Below are 23,883 nucleotides of genomic sequence, written 5' to 3'. Positions count from 1 at the left end.
CCCGGTCCGCTCCGGGACGACTCGGGGTCGCCGCCGGCTTCCCCTCCTCCCGTCCCAGCTGGCGCGCCCGCACCGCCGCCGCCGCTGCCGCCCGCCTCCTCCCCGGCGGGCGCTGGGAACATCCCGCGCCGCGTCCTCCCCGCCCGGCTCCCGCCCGCCGGAGCCCGGCCCGCGCCGCTGGCAGCCATCAAGTGGCTCGTTAAGGAAATGCAGGTGAGTGCGTGCGGTGGGGCGGCTGCTGTGCAGACGTGGGGTGTGCCTGTGTGTGCGAGCGGGAGGAAGAGGGAGCGCCTGCGGTAGAGCGAGCGAGCCGGAGCGGGAGCGGCCGGAGATGCCCGCCGCCCCCGTCCCCCGCCCCGCCGCGCCCGCGCCGTCCCCCGCACCCGCACCCGCGCCCGGCGGCCGGAGCCCGTGGAGCAGCGCCTCGCCCTGACAGCCCAGCCTCGTCGCGGAGCCGGCGGCTCCCCCGCAGCCGCCCGCATCCCCGCCCTGCGCGCCCCGCGGGCCGAGTCTCGCGTGCTCCTCCTCCTGCCCAGCCTCCTCCCCTCGCTTCGGCCGCCCAGTGCAGGTACTTTGCCTTCAGAATAATCGGCAGGACCCGAGACGGCGTTCGGAGCGTCCGATTTCCTTCTGTCTTTGCCCCCTCCCTCCGGAAAAGAAGATCCCACTTTTGAAAAACACACGGAACGCGAAGCACCCTCCCGAAGCACAAACCCGACGGGTTGCTGTGCATGTGCTGTCCTTTCTTGCAGTTCATTCGGGGCCTGTGTGGAATAGACAGTTCTTTATCTGACTGGTAAGGAGGAAAAGAGAAGACTCCTCAGGGTTTCCAAGGAGGACCGGAGCGACTGCTTCAGTAAGTAAACTGAGCTTCTGTATTTCTTGACTCTGGAGTGGAACATATGCTGAAGGCTTTTGCCCCAATGGCATGGCCAATTTGTTCGTTTCACCGGGGAAGAAGTTGACTTATATAACTTCAATAGTTCCTAATTGAGAAGTGGTTTGCTAAGCATTTTTTTTTTCTTTTCTTTTTTTTTTGAGGGAGAACATTGAGACTTAAGTATGGGCAACCTGACTGGAGATGCAATTTTTAAACGCTTATTGTTCAAGGGCTGCTGGGAGCCTGGTTTGTGAAACGTTGGGTCAAAGATTTAAGGATGGTTACTTAGAAAACGCTTGAGAATTCTAACCCTACTGGTTTACTTCTCCGGCTACGGTCAACTCAACCTTAATCCACACCAACTCCCATCCTTCTCTGACTTCGCCTGGTTGCTTGTTTCATCTTGAGTTCTGAAGAGAGCTTGCAAAAGAATTGGGTCAAGGGAAAGTTAATAAAGATGCTCTGAAAGAACAGGAGAAAATCCTGTTGCGGTTTCTCGATGCTTGTAGGTAGATGAGATGTGGAGGAAAATCCCGGAACTAGCATAGTTTGAAGAATTGGGAAGAAATTAATTTGGAGAAGGGATAGAAAGAGTGGTTTGGAGAGGGCAGGGGTGGACTGTGACTTTGACACAGAAGGTTATAAACTGTGACAGGGGCTCAGCAGCCAGTGACAGATTTAAGGTGTCTCCTAGGGCTGAATATCTCTGCATCTAAAACTTTTGCAGGCAGCAGTCCTCTCGGGGCTCACATCACCATGTCAGTAGCTGCAGCATTTTGTAAAAACAAGTAGGACACTCTTGTGCTCTGTGTGAGAGGAGATATAGTGTAACATTTGCCAATATTTTATAATATCTAAATAAAACCTTTGTGTTATGTCAGGAAAAATATAGTTGAGTCAGTTTGTTTTGCACAGAGGGAGAAAATCAATAACATTTCAGCATTTTTTCCCCTTATCACTGCCAAATGCACTCTGAATCTAATTCTTCTTGCATTGTTTCATATACAGTAGATACAGTAGAAATTGCATTTTCAATAACAGAGTTGATTTTAAACAAATTCAAAGTTCTTTGACACAATAACACTCTTATTGACTAGTGAAAAATAGGGATTAGAAAAAGTTTGTTTTATCTTCAACTTTAGTTTTTTGTTTCAGTATAAAACACACATTTCTAACCTTACCTCTTCTTAAGAGTTATAAACTATAATGAAAATTAAAAATATTTTTCCAACAAAACACCTTATCAAATAATAACTAAGGGTTCTCTTATATTTAAATATTGATAATGGTAAAGTGAAAATAATTACCTTTATAGTTACTATATAAGTATACAAAAGCAGCTATATTCATTCAACATTGGTTTAAAAAATTAAGAATAAACTGATGTACAATGGTTAAAAAAATGAAAGATATTTTAGAGTTGTTATGGTTATTCAGTGCTCAACCCCGTGACTATCTTAGGGCATAAGTTTTTAGGGTAATACAGTAACAGTAGGACAGTTGATGAATTTGTTGACTGAAGTTATCATCAATGGAAATCACTTGGGAAAGATGTCATTGTTTCTTGTATATTACTTCATTACCTATCCAAATCAGTTTTCTTAGAGCTATTACTGCTTTCAGCTGCCATTTCTGTTATTGGTTTAAAGTTAATTTAACTAATTTAAAATGAACCCTTTGATTGATCAGATTTGGATTATAGTATATGACCTCTACCCATTTGCAACCTCAAATAGCTGATAGGCTATCTGATGTTTTAAAAAAATAACTGTTGAAAAATGAAAGGTAAAATTGTACTGAAATAACCATATCTAAGTGTGGTTCAAATGTGTTATTACATGTATTACTATAGGACATGTTTCCAACAGTACAGAGAGCATGACAGAATTGTTGATTCTGTTCAAATATCTGAAAGCAAAGATTGACAATTAACATGAAAACTAATCTGACACACATGCTACCTCTGTTATACTTATGTCATACTGCTGAGAAAAATGCCCTGAATTAAAACCATTTCCAATAAAGGAGGCACATATTATCTGTGATCGCTATCTTTATATAACAATAGAAAGAAAAAAGCTGAATACGATGATTAAATTGTCAGATTTTTTTTTTGGTCACCAACTTTCTATGTAATACAGAGGTGGTTCCACCTTTAAAGTTGAAAGAAGAAAGTTGCTAGTGTCAGCAGTAATGTGTTTTATTATGCAGTTGTTCTTGTTATTCAGATCAGATAATGGCCCTATGAAATACATAAGCAGTCTTCAGGGAACGAATGATTAATTCCTCTAACGTGTGCTTACTAAAGGGGTTCTTACTAATAAAGCACTGTATACATACCTGCTTTTGCTTACAGTTGCAGTTGGTGAAGACAAACATACTTCTCTTTTCCTGTAATATTAACAAAGAATTTATAGGTTTAGTTCTGTAACTATAGTAACTTAAAGATGATCTTGTAGACCACATGGTCATATGTTTTATGGAACTCTGAATATTATTATTTACTTAAAACATTTACTTTAGAAAGTAAAACATTGTTAATCAGAATCAGATGTGTGATATCGGAAGGCTGACCTATTGTTAAAAATTTTGTTTTTCCCTCTGTGGGGTGACATTTATCTCTTCTTATATTACTAGTAGGGTTCAGATGCAACCTGCAAATGCAAAGGACATTTTTCCTTTTGTAATGTTAAGTGTTAAAAGTAAAGCTAAAATATTACATGTTACATAAAAAAATTAGCTGAAAACTATGTTGAGATTTTAGGAATGGCAAATATTACATATGACTATTGTTGTGTTTACCACTGGTATAAATTATTTTGCACTCAGAGAAGCATCATTAATGTAACTTTCCATATCTCTTCATTCCATGACTGTATTATGAGAAAAGGTGGGAATGGACAAATTTTATACAGTAATTTAAGAACACAAGACCTGAAATTCATTCTACACATTTTAAATTTACCCACCTAATGTCTTCTTTTTTTATATATATATAAATTTTTGGAAAATATGCTTTTCACAATTGCTTAATTGAATATACCTATCACTATGCTTTATCAGTATCTTTCATATTTAATACAACAAATAACTTTATTCAGGATTCTTCCCTTGTTTGGAAAAAATTCCTTAATTTCAGTAATGTCTTTTTGGATTTACACCTACAATGAGTGTAATAAACTTTAGCAATGCAAATTATATGCTAATATATATTTGATGATTCTATTTCCATTGATACAATCAAACAGTGTACAAGTTTACTGTACTTACATTCATAGTTGTGCTTTTTCAAACTCTTCATAAAAATGTGTTGGATTAAAAGATAAACATTACCCATGAGGTAAACACACGATTGTAGAATCAAAGGTTTTGTGTTTCCCTGCCATAGTTAGATTTGGCTCTGTGACCTCAAGGAGGTAACCTGGACTCTCAACCTGGGTTTTCTCCTCTGTCACATAGAGAAATTGGCCTATAAATAGAGACCATATTAATTCATATCAATTCCATAATCTCACAAAACAAGCTAATATAATTAATGGTAGCACTTAGCATGTTGTTAGATTATATTGTAGCAGTTTGAAAATTTTCACAGGAGTGAAGGGCAGCCATCTTGTTCAAATAATAGCTAAGGAATGTGCCCTGAAGTCAGGGCGGTGGGGCCCGGACACTGTTGCTGTGTGGCTTGACTATTTATTTGGAGTGGTTTTGGAGGAAGAGGTTGGGAATTATTACAGAAGGAGGTAGTTCCCATTCCTCTTAACCTTTTTTTGCTACTGAAAGAATATTATATATATAAATATATAAGTATCTTTAGATTTGTTACTCTATTTAATTCCACTGTGATAAAAGAAGATAAAAATAAAAGAAATTGCTTAGTCCCTTTTGACTTTTTCCCCCTACTCTTAGTTTTTTCATGTATGCTAGTTTACAATATCATGTTTATATAAATATGCACAATTTAAGTAAACTTATACTTTGGTTTTTTGAGATACAGTTTATAAACTGCAACAGCTATAAGGAACCATAAAAATTTTATTTCAGCCCTGTATTTTTAAGAGGAAACCGAAGACTTCCAAGATTAAAAACCATAAAGTTGAGATGAATTTCTCAAGTTTACTGAGAGGTTTTACATCACAGAACAGTAATACCTAAAATTCCACATTGGCAATAAATGCATAGACAATAATTTATATACTTATTACTAAATTATCAGTGAAATGGTTTCATTGAACATGAAGGATAGAATGCATTTCCTTTAAAAAGTTTTTATAATGACAAAACTAATCATGAAAAATGAACACATAAAATTGCTACATACAATGTTAATTTTTAGTGCTTGCATTTCTGATAGAAATTCAAGACATTATTCCAAGATAGAATTTGTATGATATAATTGATGGAATTGGAAACTTTTTTCCCTTCTAAGGATGTCAGTGTGTCTAATCCTTTTTTTTTTTTCTGATATAAGTATTTGGGTGTGAAGTGAACCTATCTCTCTATAAAATGTTTTATATTTTAAATCATTGCAATCTAGGAGAGCATGATATATTTAAAATTTATTTACTTATGAAGATAAACTCATTAATTATAGGGCATTTATTTGCTTTTTATTTTTTGTGTTTGAATTTGAGCACATATATATGTGTCTATTTAAATATATTAAGGAGGGAACTTAGTGAAAATAGTATGCTTACTATTTTAGAAGTAATGTACAATAATTGAATAGTCAAAGAAAAATAATACATTATGGTATAATGTATCAAGTTCCTCTCTGATTTTTTCTTAAACTCAATGAGAGTTCAACAATATACCATATTACCAAGATCTTTTCTCTTGTAATTATTCCATATCTTTTCTAAATACCACATTATAATAATTTAATATTCTTAAGACTGAGATGTATAAAACTGCAGAGAAGATAACTACTGTTCTTTCACACTTTTTCTCATGGACAGTATTTGTGAGTTAATATTTATGCTTACATTAAGTGCTGAAAAAGAAAAAGAACAAACTTATTTAATTATTACATGGTTAGTTACTTAAAAGCAGCCATCTCGAATCTAAAACTAACTTAAATGTATGTAATTTTAACTGGGATGTCTTATAATAGTCATTGCATACATGATGTTTTCTGATTTACTTTGTAAGGGAACAATAAAAATTTTATACTTAACAACAGAATTATACTGACTGGTGGTGTCACAGCAGATAGAGCATTGAACTGGGACACTAAGAACCCAAGTCTAAAACCCCAAGATTGCCGGCTTGAGTGCAGGCTCACCAGCTTGAGTGTGGGATCCTCACATGATCCATGGTTGTTGGCTTGAGCCCAAGGTTGTTGGATTGAAGCCCAAGATCGCTACTTGAGCAAGAGATCATTTGGCTTGGCTGGAGCCTCCTGGTCAAGGCACATATGGGAAGCAATTAATGAACAACTAAAGTGGTACAACTACAAGTTGATGCTCCTCATCTTTCTCCTGTCCTCTTTTTCTCTATCTCTCCCACAACAACAACAAAAACAAAAAACAAACAAAATAAAACAAAAAATACAGGATTAATGAACTTTTATAGAAATACCTTTTTAAGCATGCTAATATTTAAGCAGATACACCAGTCTGTTAATACATTCATTGTATTGGAACTACTGTGAATTATACTTAAAAAAAAACTATCTGAAGTTAAGTGTCTCAAATATAGTTTTTATTGAAAAGGTGACCACTTTGGCAGCTATGTGAACAGAAAACACATCCAGGCAAATAATATATATGCTTATTCCTTTTTATAACTTACCCGCTTAATGGGATTTGTATAACAGGATATACTTTTATTCCTTTGGTTAGATGGTCCTAGGTAGCTTAGGACAGAGGCCTAGAAAACAGCTTCTTTTCAGTCCTAGGAAAGGTTAATTGAAAAAACTGAACCAGATAAAATATAAGAGTAAGAGTGTTTCCTGTTTTTAAATGAACAGGTCTAGATCACTTATCCAAGAATGTTTATTTAGATAGGAAGAAAAATATTCCTACAAGCTTGTGTCCCTGAGATGCTGTTCCAACACAGTGACCTATAGTCTTTATGATTAAGATCAGATTCTACTTGGAAGTAGAATAAATGATAGAGAGATAAAAGTATGGAGAAAGGAGAGGTTGTAAAATCTATCCTGCAGGCAATATTTTTCCACTTCTTGTTCTTCCCTCAGATGGGCTTCAGAATTGAAGCTATGACTTTGCACATCGGGGTAAATGTCATGAAATTAACATTGGAGTTGGCTCTTACCTTCACTTTGCCATAGTCCCAGTTTTTGCTGTTGCTGTAATGTATCCATCTGGAACCACTGAGATGGTTATTTTATCAGTTCATGATCTGTACTAATATATTTTTTACTTTGCTACAGAAGTCAAGGACAAAACAATAATTTAGGCACCATATTCATAATATGCCCTACTTCTAGAAGTCACACTCTTTTCTATTTCCTAATTTGTATATATTGTCAAATCAGAATCATTAGTTGGGATTATGCAGTATGTACCACATGCCAGTGTAACTCATATACTATTTAGTCCCCAAATATTTGAATCTCTAATGTGCCAACCTACGTTTTGGGCAATATAAACCTGCCCAAATTGTGGCCACCTTATATTATTGTGAAATGTTTTTCTATGATCAAAAACCTTTGATTCCATAGAGAAAATAGAATATTTAAAACAATCTCTCTATTTAAGTCACTGAAAAATTTCCCGGTACATGCCCTTCTTTACCATTTTCCCCTCTCATTATTCTATCATCCCGACTAAAAGGCATCTCTTTTAAATGGAGGGAGGGATATTATTATTATTATTGTTATTGTTATTTTTCCCAAAGTGAAAAACAGAGGGAGACAGACAGACTCCTACATGCACTCGACCGGGATTTACCAGGTATGCCCACCAGGGGGCAATGCTTGGCCCATCTGGGGCATTGCTCCTTGCTCCTCTGCAACCAGAGCCATTTTAGCACCTGAGGCAGAGGCAATGGAGTCATCCTCAGTGCCTAGGGGCCAACTTTGCTCCAGTGGAGCCCTGGCTGCAGGAGGGGAAGAGAGAGACAGAGAGAAAGGAGAGGGGGAAGGGTGGTGAAGCAGATAGGCACTTCTCATGTGTGCCCTGACCGGGAATAGAACCCAGGACTTACACTCACCAGGCTGATGCCCTACTGCTGAGCCAACTGGCCAGGGCTTGGAATTGTTATTGGTGATACAGCAGCTGCAGGCTATGCTGTATTCTACTGGAATTAGCTGACATCTTTTAGCATCTTCAAAGTTGGATTACTCCAATGCTAGTCCTTTATGTGCCCTCTCTCCAGAGTTCTAGAGAAGCAGTAAGACGTGATAAGCATATTACTACACTATCTTTATATTGACAAGATATAGAAAACAAAGCTCTCCAGACTCCTGTAGCACGTAACAACCTATGTACCAATCCCTTAAACAATATTTCCAAATTTTATAGGAATCAAATTATAGTGAAGACTCATATTATTTTTTTCAGCTGTAACCAAAACATCATTGGAGAATAACTTTGGTTTTCTCAGGAAAGAGAATAGACAGAGGAAAGAGCAAATTTTATGGGTATATTTTGATGCATGAGTTAATTTTGTAAGAGTCCATGTAACAGGTACTTTGAATCAACCAAAACAGAAGAAAAAAAAGTGTAACTTAAATTTTTAGGAATTTTCTTGAATTGTTGGATATTTTTGAAGTTAAAAATTTACCCTAAATTTATTTCTTCATTAGAAGAGAGAATGGAAACATTTTAAATTTAAGTTTAAATAATTTCATTTTTGCCTGACCAGGAGGTAGTACAGTGGATAGAGTGTTGGCCTGGGGCACTGAGGATGCAGGTTTGAAACCCAAATGTCCCCAGCTTGAGTGCAGACTCACCTGGCTTAAGCAAGGGCTCACCAGTTTAAGTACAGGGTTATTGGCTTGAATGTGGGATCATAGATATGACCCCACAGTTGCTGGATTCAGCCCAACATCTCTGACTGGAGCCCAAGGTCACTGGCTTGAATAAGGGGTCACTGTCTCAGCTGCAGCCACCCCACCCCCATCATGGCACAGATGAGAAAGTAATCAATGATCAACTAAAGTACTACAACTACAAGTTGATGCTTCTCATCTTTCCTTTCCTGTCTGTCTGTCCCTGTGTGTCTCTTTCTCTCTCTCTCCCTAAAAAAAAAATAAAATAAAAAAAATAATAATAATATTTAATTCCTCCTAAAATCCCTAATCAAAGATGCACTGGTATTATTTACTCAACAGGCACATTTGAAAAACAGTACCCCAGCTAATATATTACTTTAACCTCAAAGAAACTTTTATATTTTTGAATCTTGATTATAGTTTATGTGCATCATAAAGATAGAAAATATATTTTTCCATCATTTGGAATTTCCCATTGTATTATATAACATACTCCATTAGTTATTAATTAGTATTTATTCTTGGTGGACCATTGCTTGTAATTTTAGTGTATAAAGATGTGCAGTCAGTTCTTCTTTGAATGAATGTTTTCATTTCGCATCATATGTACTATTCATTTGCTTCCGCCTAGGAAACATATGTGGTTAGCCCTGGAAGACAGAGCTTAGCCTCATCATTTATACCTGTGTGGTGGAAGACAATAGGGCTTTCTTGTGGTAGAATTGTGTGTTTTCAAAGATTGAATTCAGCACTTTAGTTTCCCATTTTTCTGCCCCTCAGGAAAGAATGTCTTCCTTTCATTTTAAAGGGCATCAGTGCCTTCTTTATTTTCATGTACCCCTTTCTTTGTGGAAACTTGCCAGTATTTAATAACATAAGTTCCACATTTGCTAATAAAACACTGAGTTTTACTGGCTTTTTGAAATAATCATATTAAGAATATTCTAATTTTAATATCTCCTTGTCTCTATCTTCTGTGTCTATATATCTGTATATATCTTTGTCTGTCTATATATAGAAATATCTATATATGGAGATACATGTATGCGATTTTCATAGAAGGGCTTATTTCGGGCAGTATCTGAGAATGAACTTGGAGATGAAGCAGTTTAGGTGGCTAGGTCAGAAGAGATCATATGATTCCTTCCACGGTTTATTTTCTACTTTATTCAATAAGCCCATCTTTTCCTGTTTCTTTTTCTCCTGCTGAGTTGCCCTCTTCTACGTTGCCTTTGACCTTAATGGACACCTGGTGTTATAGGACACAGAGATGACTCTGTTGGCCATACGAGAATATAGATGGGTATGTGGTAAAGATTTTAAAATAGATTTTCCAATTGCTTATAGTGTGCAGTTCCCTTACAGCCCAGTCATCCCTCTCATCAAGATAACAATCCACATTTCAGAAATAGTCCATCACTTCTTTTGGTGGCTTACAAAGAAGGAAGCCTTTTTTTTTTCCTAATCAGAGATGGCCTTAGGGTTTTATTTCCTTCTTGAGTTCAAGGAATAATTTTGTTTCCTAACTCTTTCTTTTGAGTTCTGAAGAAATCTTTAGATAGGTGATAATAAGAGCTAACATTTACTGACTCTAATTTATACCAGTCAGTATCTTAATTGCTTTATATGCAAGAACTCATTTATTCCCATATCAGCCCCGTGAAGTTGCCACATGCACTCTCTTTTTACAATTTATTTTTCAATTACAGCTTACATTCAGTATGATTTTGTATTAGTTTCAGATGTACAGCTAAGATACACTTACCAACTTAATTTACAGATGAAGGAGCTGCAGTACATAGAGGCTAAGTAAACTTGCCCAAGGTAGCATAACAAGGAAAGCACCTCTGTGCTCTGGCTGCAGATCCCACATTTTAAATGGCTAAATGGCTTTGCTATATTGATGTTTTGGCACACAGATTTTCATAATTTGTTTTCCCTGTTGTACAACATGATCATATAAGGAATTCGACTATTGCATAAGTTTTATATATCAAAAGTGAAAAAAGTGAGGGATCCAGGCTCTCCTTTTCTGATACATTTTTCTGTAAAATGAAATGAATACAAGTAAATGATAACATATGTAAATGGAATATTGTTAAAGTGTTGCTCACAGGGACAAACACGTCAAGACAAACATTCTCCAGATATCTATTCCCAAAGTTGAGTGGGAACAACACTTTTGAGTGTATTCTTTTTCTTCCTTGAAATATAATGATCTAATAGAGAGAGAATTGGGTATGCTTCCTGCTTTTCTCTGTGGCACCCCTCCAAGCTCAGGTCCCTTCCCAGGAGTAGATTGATTAAGATGGTTCCCACTACTCAGGCTTCTGTAATCTCGGGCAACAGATTTTATCTCCATTAGCTTGATATACATTTTACTGCACTTGGTGAAAGATGACCAAAAGCCATGGTATTTTGGGACTCAACCCAAGTGTTAGAGTCAGTTTACCTTATGTAAAAGACATAATGAAATAGAAATACAGTGTGTCCGTAAAGTCATGGTGCACTTTTGACCGGTCACCGAAAAGCAACAAAAGATGATGGAAATGTGAAATCTGCACCAAATAAAGGAAAACCCTCCCAGTTTCTGTAGGATGATGTGGCAGCATGTGCACATGCGCAGATGATGATGTAACACCATGTATACAGTGGAGCAGCCCACGGCCATGCCAGTCGAGATGTGGACGGTACAGAGGAAAGTTCAGTGTGTTCTGTTGCTCACTAAATTTGAATCCGTGACCAAAGTGCAATGTGAATATCGGCGCATTTATAACGAAGCGCCACCACATAGGAATAACATTACTCGGTGGGATAAGCAGTTGAAGGAAACCAGCAGTTTGATGGAGAAACCCCGTCTGGTAGGCCATCAGTCAGTGACAAGTCTGTAGAGGCTATACGGGATAGCTACCTAAGGAGCCCTAAAAAATCTGTGCATGCGTGTGCTTGACAATTACACCTAAGCAAGACTACAGTTCATAAGGTGTTAAAGAAACATCTCTGTTTTACAGGTACAAATTGCGGCAACAAATGCAGCCCACATTGAACTGCACTGAATAGGTATGAAACAGGGAGAGTTTTCCTTTTATTTGGTGCAGATTTCACATTTCTGTCGTCTTTGGTTGCTTTCCTGTGACAGTCAAAAGTGCACCATGACTTTATGGACACACTGTATAAAGGCAGGGAAGATGTGCCCAGGCTATGCTATGGAGTGAAGTTTGGCGCCCCACCTGCCAGTGAATGTAATTCAGAGAATCATGACGCACATTTCCCATGATAACGGAATGAAATGATGGGCATAATTAACTCATGTGATTTATAAGGCATGCTGATCATAAGCAGAAAGAAATAAGAAAGGGAAAACCAAAAATTGGTCCTATAATAATCATCTTAATTACAATTATTTGTGTGAACTTGTACTATTTATGCCTCATTACCATGCAGTCTAGGTATTATTTACATCATTGCATCACATTGTATTTAATTTGTTGTAAGTTTAATTTGATTGCAATAGTATATTGGCTTTTTTCCCCAGTTGGTTGATCACTGTTCTCAAATTTTAGTATGACTACTTAATTAAAACTTAAAGATAAATTGAAGGAATATGAGTTACAACATAAGTTGAGATTCAATTTTTTTATCATAAGGCTAGAAAAATTAAATTGTTACCTCAGCATTAACAAAATCAAAAAAAGATTGAATAAAATAATCTTCTGTAAACATTTATTGGGTTTCTGATGTATAAAAAATACCTGATATATATTGATTGATATTTGTTGCTCTAATTTTTAAAAAACATGAGAGAAATATCTTGGCTGTTTTGTAAATTGTCAGAAATGTTGTATGACTGTTTAAAATTGAACAGAAAAATTAGCTTTGCTCTTTTTCAACTTACTGAATCAACATATGTTTTAGGTATACCTTTGTCAAGCTATAATTTTAATTAATACTAATAGATAGCAAATCACATACCAAAAAAATACTTTATGTTGGAGGGAATACATGGTACACTAAATAGAAGGTTAAAGTTGTGTTATGACTCATTTCAAGAGGTTCAAAGCTTTTTCTTTCAGATGTGAAAGACTCATAACCACCTAGTGAACAGGGTAATGGAATTATCTTTTTTTCTCCCCCAAGGTCTTTATAAGATTTTTCTTCACTGAGGTGTTCTGATTACTTGCTAAGAAAGTTCAGTGAATTTTTTGTAACTGAGAACTAAGCAGTAGAAAATGTGCTAGACAGGGCACTTTTATGATGCAGACTTGTCTACTATAGACCTTCATAGAGCTGTTAAACTGATAAACTGCTTGTTACAAACTAGGGTTTTGTCCTTCTCTCACTGGAAAACTTGTAGGAGGAAGAGTGGTCGAGAGTGAAGAGCAAGGAAGCCCTGGAATGTTTAGCACAGAACAATGAATATCTTTTTGTTTATTTTTTATTTACAAAGAAAGGAGACATAATCTTCAGTTCCAAAATTGTCCTAATTATTCTTGAAATGTAACATATTCATTATATAAAAAATAATTTCAGTACTCAGTATGAATAGTACAAGAGATCTTGGATTAAGTCTCTGTAGCCAAACAGATGTAATAAGTATTGGTTTAGCTAAAATAAGCAAATTTTCAAGTTTCAGAAAATAACTTAGTTTAGAAGCCATGGTTTCCTCATCAAATTTTTGGCAGCATCCAAATTTAGCTCAGTGGTTTCCTATCATAAAAGAATACCTCTCAGTTACCAAGTTCTACCAGGTTCACCTTTTATTTTTTCATTAAATCTTTCTCTATGGTCATAAATTTGCTTCAGAGTCTCACTGAATTGTCATGGTCTATTGGGTTGTTATAACAAACATAATATAGACTGTGTAGCTTATAAAAAACAGACATCTATTGCTCACTGTCTGGAGGCTGGGAAGTCCATGATCAAGGCTTTGGTAGACTTGGTGTCTGGTGAAAACACATTTCCTAGCTCATTAACAGACATCTTTTCATATGTTCTCACATGGAGAAAGGACAAGGGAGCTCTCTGCCATCTCTTTATAAAAGCACTTTTTTTCACTCAAGAGGACTCCATATTCATGACCTGCTCACCTAAAATTGCTACCTGCAAACACCACCCAATGGGAAAATAGGTTTCAACTTATGAATTTGGGAGGACACACACTTTCAGTCCATAATATAGATCTTACCTGGATGACTATTTCCAGTTTTTCTATCTCTATCTCCTTTATTTTTTTCTTTGTCACTAATATAATTTTTTTTCAATATGCAAATCTGATCATGATTAAAACATGAAAAGGTTTATTATTGCATGGAGCGTAATGCTAAAAATAGTCTTGATGTGACATAAAGTGACCTTCATTACCCAGGTCTCAATTTACCTTTTCATCTATATCTTGCCTTCTGCCCTGTTCTCCCTGGTAGACAATATTAAAGCCATATAAGTACCTTGAAGTTAAAAATTCAGTGACTTAGGTAGCTTATGATGAAAATGATGTTAAAAATTTATAATTACATTTTCTCTGTTTAAAAGACTGTCTTAAATATTGTAATTTTAGCTGTGTGTGTCATTCAGACACTAATTTTGAATCTGATTCTAGAGTATTATGAGGATCCTTTCCAGCCAATGACATACAGAATGCCAACTTTTGAGGGACCTCTTTCCTTTTGTGGCTTTGCTCAAGCTGGACCTCCTACTATATTACCTCTGCACAACTAATTGATCAGTTTCTCTTGCTTTCCAGCAGCAGCCAGTATCTGCCATACAAAATAATAATCTCTAGCAAAATTTTATGTTGTATTTTTCCTGCCAACTCCAAAGTGGTCAGCCTCCTTTGGCTTACCATCCTGGAACTGTGCGGGTTTCTAACAGTAGCCCAGATCCTGTAAACACAGGCTTTGCTGCTCACAGCTGGCTGAGCTCCAGGTCTTTGTTGCTGGAGATGCTACTGTAACATCTGTTGAGTATGACGTGTGTGGTTCCTCTCATCAATCTTAAGAATTTGGGTGTACTTTCTAGGTATGTGTCACACATTGTACAACACAAAATCTGTCAGGAAGAGAATGTTGCAGATGAAAATCAGAAACAGTATATGATATGATTTTCAGTGTAGCTTTGGTACTAAGAACTAAAACCCATATTGGCTATTTAGATAGCATATGACCATTCTTTTAGATAGAAATTATTTTTAAAGGGAATTTGTTTTTAGAATGGTTTCAAAAAATCATCAATTTTGTTAAGTCAATCAATTTTCATTGCCCTAGGAAACATATTCCTGATTTTATTTTATTTTATTTTAAGTGAATTTATTGTTGTAACACTTGTTGACGAAATTATATAGGTTTCAGGTGAATAATTCTGTAACACATTGTCGGTACACTGTATTGTGTGTTCACCACCCCAAGTTAAGTCTCCATTACCTGATTTTAAAGTGATATATCATAAGATAAAGCAATAGTCACAGCTTCCATCTCTGTATTAGTGACTTTTGAAAATAGTACATGAACCGTTTCTCTAGACCACAGATCCAATAAACAGTGTCATGACTATTATCAAAATGTTGATAGTATCTGTATTAATGTACAGTGTTTCTATGGTAAACAACCTGTACTGAGAGAACAGCTTCTTGTATCATTGACTAAAGCTGATAATTAAGTGTAATGTTCTGGGAGACTTCAGAGACTCAGGGATAAAACTTGCGAGTAAAAGGGGAGAGAATCAAGATGTTCTGTTGTTGGTGAAAACTTTACAGAACTAAAAATAAAGAAAAACTTCTTATTGAGAATAAAGTAATCTTGAATGATTTAATTCATGTGAAATCTTGGAATTGAGTTTTCTGATTAAGTTACTAAATAACCACATAATCAATGGGATAGTTGGGGAAATTATATTATTTTCATGATGAAACTGTTAAAACAAGGTACAATATTTGTCATGATAAGCATTTGTTTTATTTGTTTGTTTGCTTTTTCCCATAGAAGAAACCTAAAGCCCATTTCACATGTTCTGGGCCATAAGTCAGGACTCCTAATTGATATAAAATCAAATAAATTTCAAGTCTTTATAAACTCACCTGCTACACTGCAAAAAATGAAATCAGTTGCAAAGCAAATAATTATAATTCAAATAGCCTTCAACATTGTACAAGTTAGATTACAGACTAAGCTACTGTAATGATGAGACCCCAAAACAAAGTATCTGAAATGAAATTATTTTTCTTGCACAATAGTCCTGAGGTGAATGGCCCAGCCTCATGGGATAACGCTGTTTCACAAAGGCATTCATGAACCCAGATTTCTTCCATTTTGTTGCTCAGCTATCACCTAGTCCTAGAGAACTGTTCTCATCTGCATGTAGAATTTAGATCACAATACATAGGAAGTCAACGAAAACAGCTTTGCTTTAAGGACATTTTTATTTCAATTCCACTGAACCCAGTTACATGGTCATATGTGGCTGCAGAGGAAACTGGGAAATATAGTACATTGCTGAGTAGTCCTATACCTAGCTACAATTTGAGAATTGCTATTATTAAAAGGAAGAATAGGAAAATAAATATTAAAGTATTTAGTATTCTGCACTTTACCCATTCACTTCTCATCTTATCAAAAATTGGTGATAGCTTACAGTATCTTCTTTCTTCTCATTATATCCTGTACCGTTCTCTGAATCTTAAATAGGTAGTTAAGATCTTATGCCATCTATACTGTAATTGAGATTAGCAAGAAAAAAATCTTGTGCAAAATATTTAATTTCACTAATAAGGAAGAAGAGGCCTCAGGACATTCCATGCCAAATTCTTATAATTAGTTTCTCAGAAGTGAAGTTGAAATTAGAACTCAGGTAACTTAAATCACACTCCAGATTTCAGTGCAATAACGAGTGTGATTGGACTTTTATGTAAGTTTGAATTATTTTGTACAGAGCATTACATAAAAAAGTTTATTTTAAGGAAGATTGCTAAAATGGTGCTGCTATTTCTTCGGCTTCATTTCTTCCCCTTCCTTCCTTCCTTCCTTCCTTCCTTCCTTCCTTCCTTCCTTCCTTCCTTCCATGATAGTGAATCTGTGTGGGTAAGCTCCAAGCAGAAATCGTGGGCAGTCTTATTTACTTTAATTTATGATAATAAGTCAATTCCTTTTTCTGAGGGCACATCTATTTGAGCTAGGAAATTCAAAATGCATAATACTTATGATAAAATTGAATACATGTCTAAGATGAAGTCAAAGAATGATGTCCTAAAACATAGAATTGATACTTTTTTTTTTTAAATCCAAGTCTCTTTCAGTTTTGTAAAATTTTCTGAGTTTAAAAAACTAAACCTCCATCTGTGGCTGGCTGGTCAGTCATCCACATGCAGTTTTCTGATAAGACCATTTTGGGTTCCTGGTGAACCTGCTGGTAGATTTGATGAGGATAACAAATGCCTGTGTCTTATGTCACACCCATCAATCATATTTTCCCAAAGAATTGTTATGGAGTTGTCCAGAACATTAGAACACAGTGAAACCTTATAGAAGACCCACTTGGATAGATGCACTGTTTAGTGGAAGTCGTTATGTTTTTAAATACATTGTAGAATTACTTAGAAGAAAGTATGAAGTGCTTTTTGCTGACATTCTCGCTGTAAATAATGCAAGAGTAAACACTTTAATAATTTCAATTAATTCTGAAGAGTAGCTTTAATTTTTCTAATTACAGCTGATATTTCTAAATCTGAGACTTCTGGCGGAAGTTAATGAAATCTTTGCTTACCATTGCAGTTACATTACAGAACTTGCTGTTGAAGTGCTGTATACTTTAATTAAAAATATTTTCTCATCTAAAATGAGCTGTTTTAGCTCCTTAAAAAATTTCAAGCATGCATTATTTTTAAATGGATATTAAATAAATTTAAATACAATTTTTTATTTCTGTTGATTTGCTCTTTCAGTGTTAAAAAGGTGCCCGTTTACTTCATGAAGTCAGATGGGTAATCATTGCATTAGTTCAGTAAATTTATTTGTAAAATGAACTCCTGATAGTGTTCAAAGTATATTTATACACATATTTATATTTTTGAATAGACAAAATCAAGACATTACATTATTATAGGCTATAAATAAGCTATTTAGCATGCATATTTATATATGCTAAACAATTTTAGAATTTTAAAAACACCATGAGTTTTTTTATGTTTGATTTAATTTATATGGTCAAAGTTACAAATACTACCTAAGGCTTGGTCTTTATCACCAGTCAGACATCATATGGTTTACACATGCTGTACTTATGTTCATGCAATATAACCAAATGCTATTCTAATATTAAATATTTTAAGACTTTTAACTTGTAGTTTAGCCAGTTCTCACATATATGAATTATATTTCTTCTAACAAAGTAAAGAGGAGGCGAGGCAGAGAGACTCCTGCATGCACCCCCACTGTGATCTATCAGGAAAGTCCACTAGGGGGCGATGCTCTGCCCATCTGGTGCCATTGCTCTGTTACTCAGCAACCGAGCCATTTTTTTTAAGGCCTGAGGCAGAGGCCACTAAGCCATACTCAGTGCTGAGGAGAGAGAAAGAGAGGGAAGGGAGAGGGATAGAGAAGCAGATGGTTGCTTCTCCTGTGTGCCCTGACCAGGAATTAAACCCAGGATATCCACATGTCAGGCCAATGCTCTACCACTGAGCCAACTGGCCAGAGCCAAAAAATTTATCTTTGTAATGATAGATTATCAGGCTTAATCTACAGTGTGTCCATAAAGTCATGGTGCACTTTTGACGGGTCACAGGAAAGCAACAAAAAATGATAGAAATGTGAAATCTGCACCAAATAAAAGGAAAACTCTCCCAGTTTCATACTTATTCAGTGTAGTTCCATGTGGGCTCACACACAGATTTTTTAGGGCTCCTTAGGTAGCTATCCCGTATAGCCTCTACAGACTCGTTTCTGACTGATGGCCTACCAGAACGGGGTTTCTCCACCAAACTGCCGGTTTCCTTCACTGCTTATCCCACCGAGTAATGTTATTCCTGTGTGGTGGCGCTTCATTATGAATGCGCCGATATTCATGCTGCACTTTGGTTACGGATTCGAATTTAGCGAGCCACAGAACACACTGAACTTTCCTCAGCACCATCCACATCTCGACTGGCATGGCCGTGGGCTTCTCTGCTGTATACACAGTGTCACATCATCATCTGCGCATGCGCGCATGCTGCCACATCATCCTACAGAAACTGGGAGGGTTTTCCTTTTATTTGGTGCAGATTTCACATTTCTATCATCTTTTGTTGCTTTCCTGTGACTGGTCAAAAGTGCACCATGACTTTACAGACACATTGTATTGCCTGTGTATGAGAGAGACTCAGTGAATGTGAGCAAGTTAGTTACCATATATATACTTACACATGTGTATGACACATATGTTATATATAAACATAATTAAGTGCTTTAGGGAAAATGTAAAAACTTTTTCTTTCTGTACTTAGTATACATTCTGTAACAAAATAAATGATTAATGCATTTGAATACAAAATAAGCAGTTCACTATTTTCAAATATAGTATTTAATAGTAATATTGATAGGAAACCTGAGTTTTAGAAATAGTCAAACTCAGATCATTTTTAGCTCTACTAATTACTAGATTTTTGATATTCAGCCATTCACTAATGTCAGCAAACTTTAGTTTTCTTATCTGTAAAGCAGATCACCTATTATGTACCTGAACTTGTTTTTGTAACATTAAGTCAGAAAGCAAGTGTGGCTAGAAACACACAGGTATATTTGTAGGGCTAGAAGAAAATTATTTTAAATAAAAATAGCTTTAATTAAATATTTAAAAATATAAATCACATGCATAAAGAGGTAAAGGTAATGACAATATCTGGTCCTTTCTCTTTTAGATTCTATAGTTCTTTATTATTGTACAATGAACTATATGCATTTTATCCTCTTACTATACAACATTATTATATTATGTTCTTAATTTTTTTAAAAAATATTTTATTTATTGATTTTAGAGAGAGGGATGGGAGAAAGGTGGGAGGAGGAATGGAAAGTATCAACTAGTAGTTGCTTCCCGTATGTGCCTTGACTGGGCAAGCCCAGGGTTTCGAACTGGTGACCTCAGAGTTCCAGGTCAGTCTTTATTCCCTGTGCCACCACAGGTCAGACTATATGTTCTTAATTTTTAAAGTCGTATTTTAAATTTCTTATGAAATGTATTCTGGTATATTTCCTTTTTCTCTCAGTAAAGTAGCTATAACTTATAGAAAAAGTATTTTAAATTGCACTTTAAAGTGGACTTCGAAGAAGAGCTAATGCAGATCACTGACATATACATAATTCTAACTTTAATTTATGCATAATGACACTCATGAATCAAATAAAAAAGTTCCCAGAATGATTAAATGATGTTGGAAAGTTGTATTTAAGGCATGATATGATTCTGAAGCAACACAGCATAATGAGCCTAAAAACAAAACCTAGTTGCCAATGGAAGATCAGCTTATTGGTGATCCAGGTAAGAAGGACAACATGTCTTTCCAAAAAGCCCAAGTTATTTTTGCTTCACTGTGTAGAAATTTTAAAGCCAAGAGAGCTTACTGAATTGTCACTGATTTTGCTGACTTATTTGGAAGTAATTATTGGTTATTTGAAGGAAAATTCATGAAAAGCTATTCAATTAGTTATAAATTGTCTCATTATATTTTTTAGTTCATGTATTTTTATTTATTTACTTTTCACAATTAGTGTTGTTTAGCTATTAACATTTTTTTTTCTTAAAACTGTTGCCTAAATAATTAATACAATCCTATGGATTTCTGTAGATACAATATGTTAATGGTTTCTTTGATTTAACCTATGCTTTTTTTTTTTTGTCTTTTTTACTGTGAAAACAACCTGAGTTAGACAGGAAGCACACAATATAAGCAAATTAGTTATTTTAAATTCTGAGGTTAACATATGGTCTAATTATCTACTATAAAAATTATCATTTGAATAATCAAGTCAGTCTGTCATTGAACTTGGGGGGGGGTGCTCTTCTGAGTGTTGTTTTTTTTTTTTGCTCCTTAACAACATGAAAGTAAAATTTGTATTACTTCTACCTCTTTAAAGTGCAAATTATTCCATAAAAGAAGCAGCATTTTTTTTCACTTAATTTGATACTGCAAAGATAGGCTCAGAAATCTGTATCCATACTTCAGTATAAGGATACAAATATTTTATCCTCAACTGCCCTTACCACACATCTTTGAACTAGTAGACATCTTGTGATACCTCATTAGACAGAATAATTGTTGCAAGAGTGTGACCTTGTACCTCTGAAGCAGTCTCTCATTGGATGAATGGTGTGAATGACTAAGTGGGTCAATCCCAGAAGATTGTAAGCCATTCGTTCTCATTAGGCTGCCAGCCATAAACTCTAGCAACGTACCAGGTTGTTTGAGAAATTCAGCAATTTATTGGAGGCATTTTTATACCTACTTCTCTTACAGCAATCAGCAGTTCAAAGAACATAAATTAACTGAAAATTCAGGTATAAATAGCATCACTTTATTTTTGCTATATTAATCTCCTTGCTTTCATTTTGACTGATTTGATATTAATCAGTGATCATCATTTTATAGGTGCTTAATCCTTTTGAATTTAGTTAAATGAAGTTCGAAATATAAAAAAGACATTTCTGGTGTCACTAGGAAACACTGTAAAAGCAATATCCAGAGAATTTAAATCAAGACATGTGCAATATAATTTCTCCTTTATTTGTGTTTAAGGAAAATAGGGAATCCAAACTTTCTCAGGACTAAAAGTAAACTGACCTCTGTAAATTACCAGTAAAGGGAATTATATAGTCTGCTTGTTTAGGCTTGTTCTACACAATGGATGACAACTAATATAAATGACTCATAATAAGTAGGAAAGATAAAAGCATAATTTTTGGGAGTTTAACTTTTTTTTATGAAGAAAGGAGAAATCTAAGTACTTCCTGTTTTACTGATAATGTGATTTACTATGTGCTGAATATATGTTTTTGAAAACAAAGAAGATTGTAATAGCAATAGGAGAGAAATAACTAGAATAGAAAAACACCTTTATAGGGTAGAAGAAGGATTTCCAAATTGTAAATTTTCTATTTTCTGTCGCTGCAAATAAGAAAAATAATTTTTTTTGTCAAGGTTACAAATAGGCTTAGTTTTTTTTTTAATAGAAATACATACTTTGCTTTATGTTTTCCCTTCATTCGAAAATGGTTCATTAAAATCTTTGTCTCAAGTTCCAAAATGTTGTCTTTCTGCCAAAATTCTTAGAAGAATTCTCAATTCTTTTTGTATTAATATGAAGTCTGTCGCGTATATTGAAACAGGATTATTCATGATACATCCTTACAGAAATATAGACATATTTGGAACAAGAACATAGTTCTACAGCCATGGGTCACCTCCAAATCCCTCTATTTTTCTATATAAAACTTGATGATCTAGGTTTAACAAGTCTATAAGTATAAATTAAGTCATATTTGCAATGTTATTCAATTAATAATGAGTTTGTATTCCCATATTTTTAATTCTAAGAATGTGGGGCCTTAAACAATGTCCCTTTCAGTGTTTTCTTTCTGTTTTCATGGGCAGTCATTCTTACATGTGCTCTTGTATTACTGAAATTCTGGTTTGTGGACCGGTAATATGTGTATCTCCTGGGAACTTATTTGAAATGAAGAATCTCAGATCTTACCCCAGGCCTTTTGAGTTGTCTTTAGTTAACAAAGATCCTCGGGTGGTTTCTATTTGTTTTTTCTTTATTCACTGAGAGAAAGGGAGGTAGAGAGACAGACTCCTGCATGCACCCTGGCCTGGATCCACCTGGCAAGCCCCCTAGAGGGTGATGCTCTGCCCATCTGGGGCATTGCTCCATTGCTCAGCATCTGAGCTCTTCTTAAAGCCTGAGGCAGAGGCCAGGTAGCCATCCTTAGCACCCTGGGCCAACTTGCTCCAATCAAGCCATGTCTGCAGGAGGGGGAGAGAGAGGGAGAATGAAAAGTGAGAGGGGAAGAAGTGGAGAAGCAGATAGTGTCTTCTCCTGTATGCCCTGAGTGGGAATCGAACCTGGGACATCCACACTCTGGGCCAATGTTCTACCACTGAGCCAACCATGCAGGGCCAGGTGGTTCCTATTAAGGTTTCAGAAGCACTGATTTAGAATCCAGCTCCATGTCTTTTTGATCTGGTTTACTGGTCAAAGTACCATCCATTTATATACTGTCAGAGGACATAATGAGTCACTGCTTGACCTTGTATGATTGGCATGGCCGTTACTGGTAGCTGGGGTTAAAACTCAGTCTTTATTAAATGTTTACAATGTTCTATCCCTTCATACTTTCTCTCAACCATATTGTAATGTTAATAACCTTTTCTAAACTTTTAGGGATAAAGTCATTTAGTAAACTGAAAGTGTAACTTAGAATCAGCTGCTCAATGTAACTTCTGTTAGTCAGCAGACTCAGACTTTGCCAGGGTCCTTGACTTTGCCAGGGTCCTTGCAGGACACCTCCTCACTTAGCTCACAGCACCATTCTGCAAGACCTCTTTGCATAAATATTGGACCCATGTTTTTGAGGAGTTCAGACCCAACTCCTAAGAAGTTTTGGCAGAATAAGAAGATTCTGACATATGTCAACCTTGACTCACCATTAGAGTTCCCATAGGTGATCTATGTTAGACCTTATCTCGACAATTTCATATAAATGCTGCACAACAAATTATCCTCAAACTCAGTGGTTTAAAATAAGTAACGTTCATATCTAAGAGTTTCTGGGGTCAGGAATTTAGGAGTGGAGGCTCAGCAGGGTGGTTCTACCTCAGAATCTAAAAAAGGCTACAGAGTGACGGGAGGATGGAGGTGGGGAATGCAGGCACCTCAGGCCTTAGTCAAAGCCGCAGGCTTCAGCCCTCACCATGGGAGTTTCCTAGGGCTGTTTATGACAGGGCAAGAGAGAGAGAGGTGTAGTGAGAGACTAATGGAAAGAAATTCAATGCTGCCTTTTATGACCTGGGCCCAGGTCA

The 23,883-nt window shown here is 36.1% G+C and overlaps 1 protein-coding gene across 18 annotated transcripts in view; it reads left to right on the top strand.

Annotated features, from left to right (window-relative positions):
• Positions 1-494: 494 nt before the first annotated feature.
• The window catches only part of PTPRD (protein tyrosine phosphatase receptor type D), a 2,469,774-nt gene continuing 2,446,385 nt past the window's right edge, over positions 495-23,883 (top strand). For 10 of the 18 annotated variants that reach the window (XM_066368139.1, XM_066368136.1, XM_066368152.1 and 7 more), the window contains exon 1: positions 496-856. The gene's annotated coding sequence lies outside the window, so the exon portion shown is untranslated. Of the gene's footprint in view, positions 857-23,883 lie in introns of all 18 variants that reach the window. The other 8 variants (XM_066368158.1, XM_066368157.1, XM_066368156.1 and 5 more) reach the window with 3 other exon arrangements.

The sequence above is a fragment of the Saccopteryx leptura genome, chromosome 2, assembly GCF_036850995.1.
Source record: "Saccopteryx leptura isolate mSacLep1 chromosome 2, mSacLep1_pri_phased_curated, whole genome shotgun sequence".
NCBI classification, from domain to species: domain Eukaryota; kingdom Metazoa; phylum Chordata; class Mammalia; order Chiroptera; family Emballonuridae; genus Saccopteryx; species Saccopteryx leptura.
Note: the sequence above shows the minus strand (reverse complement) of the source record. Positions and strands in the feature narration are given on the sequence as shown.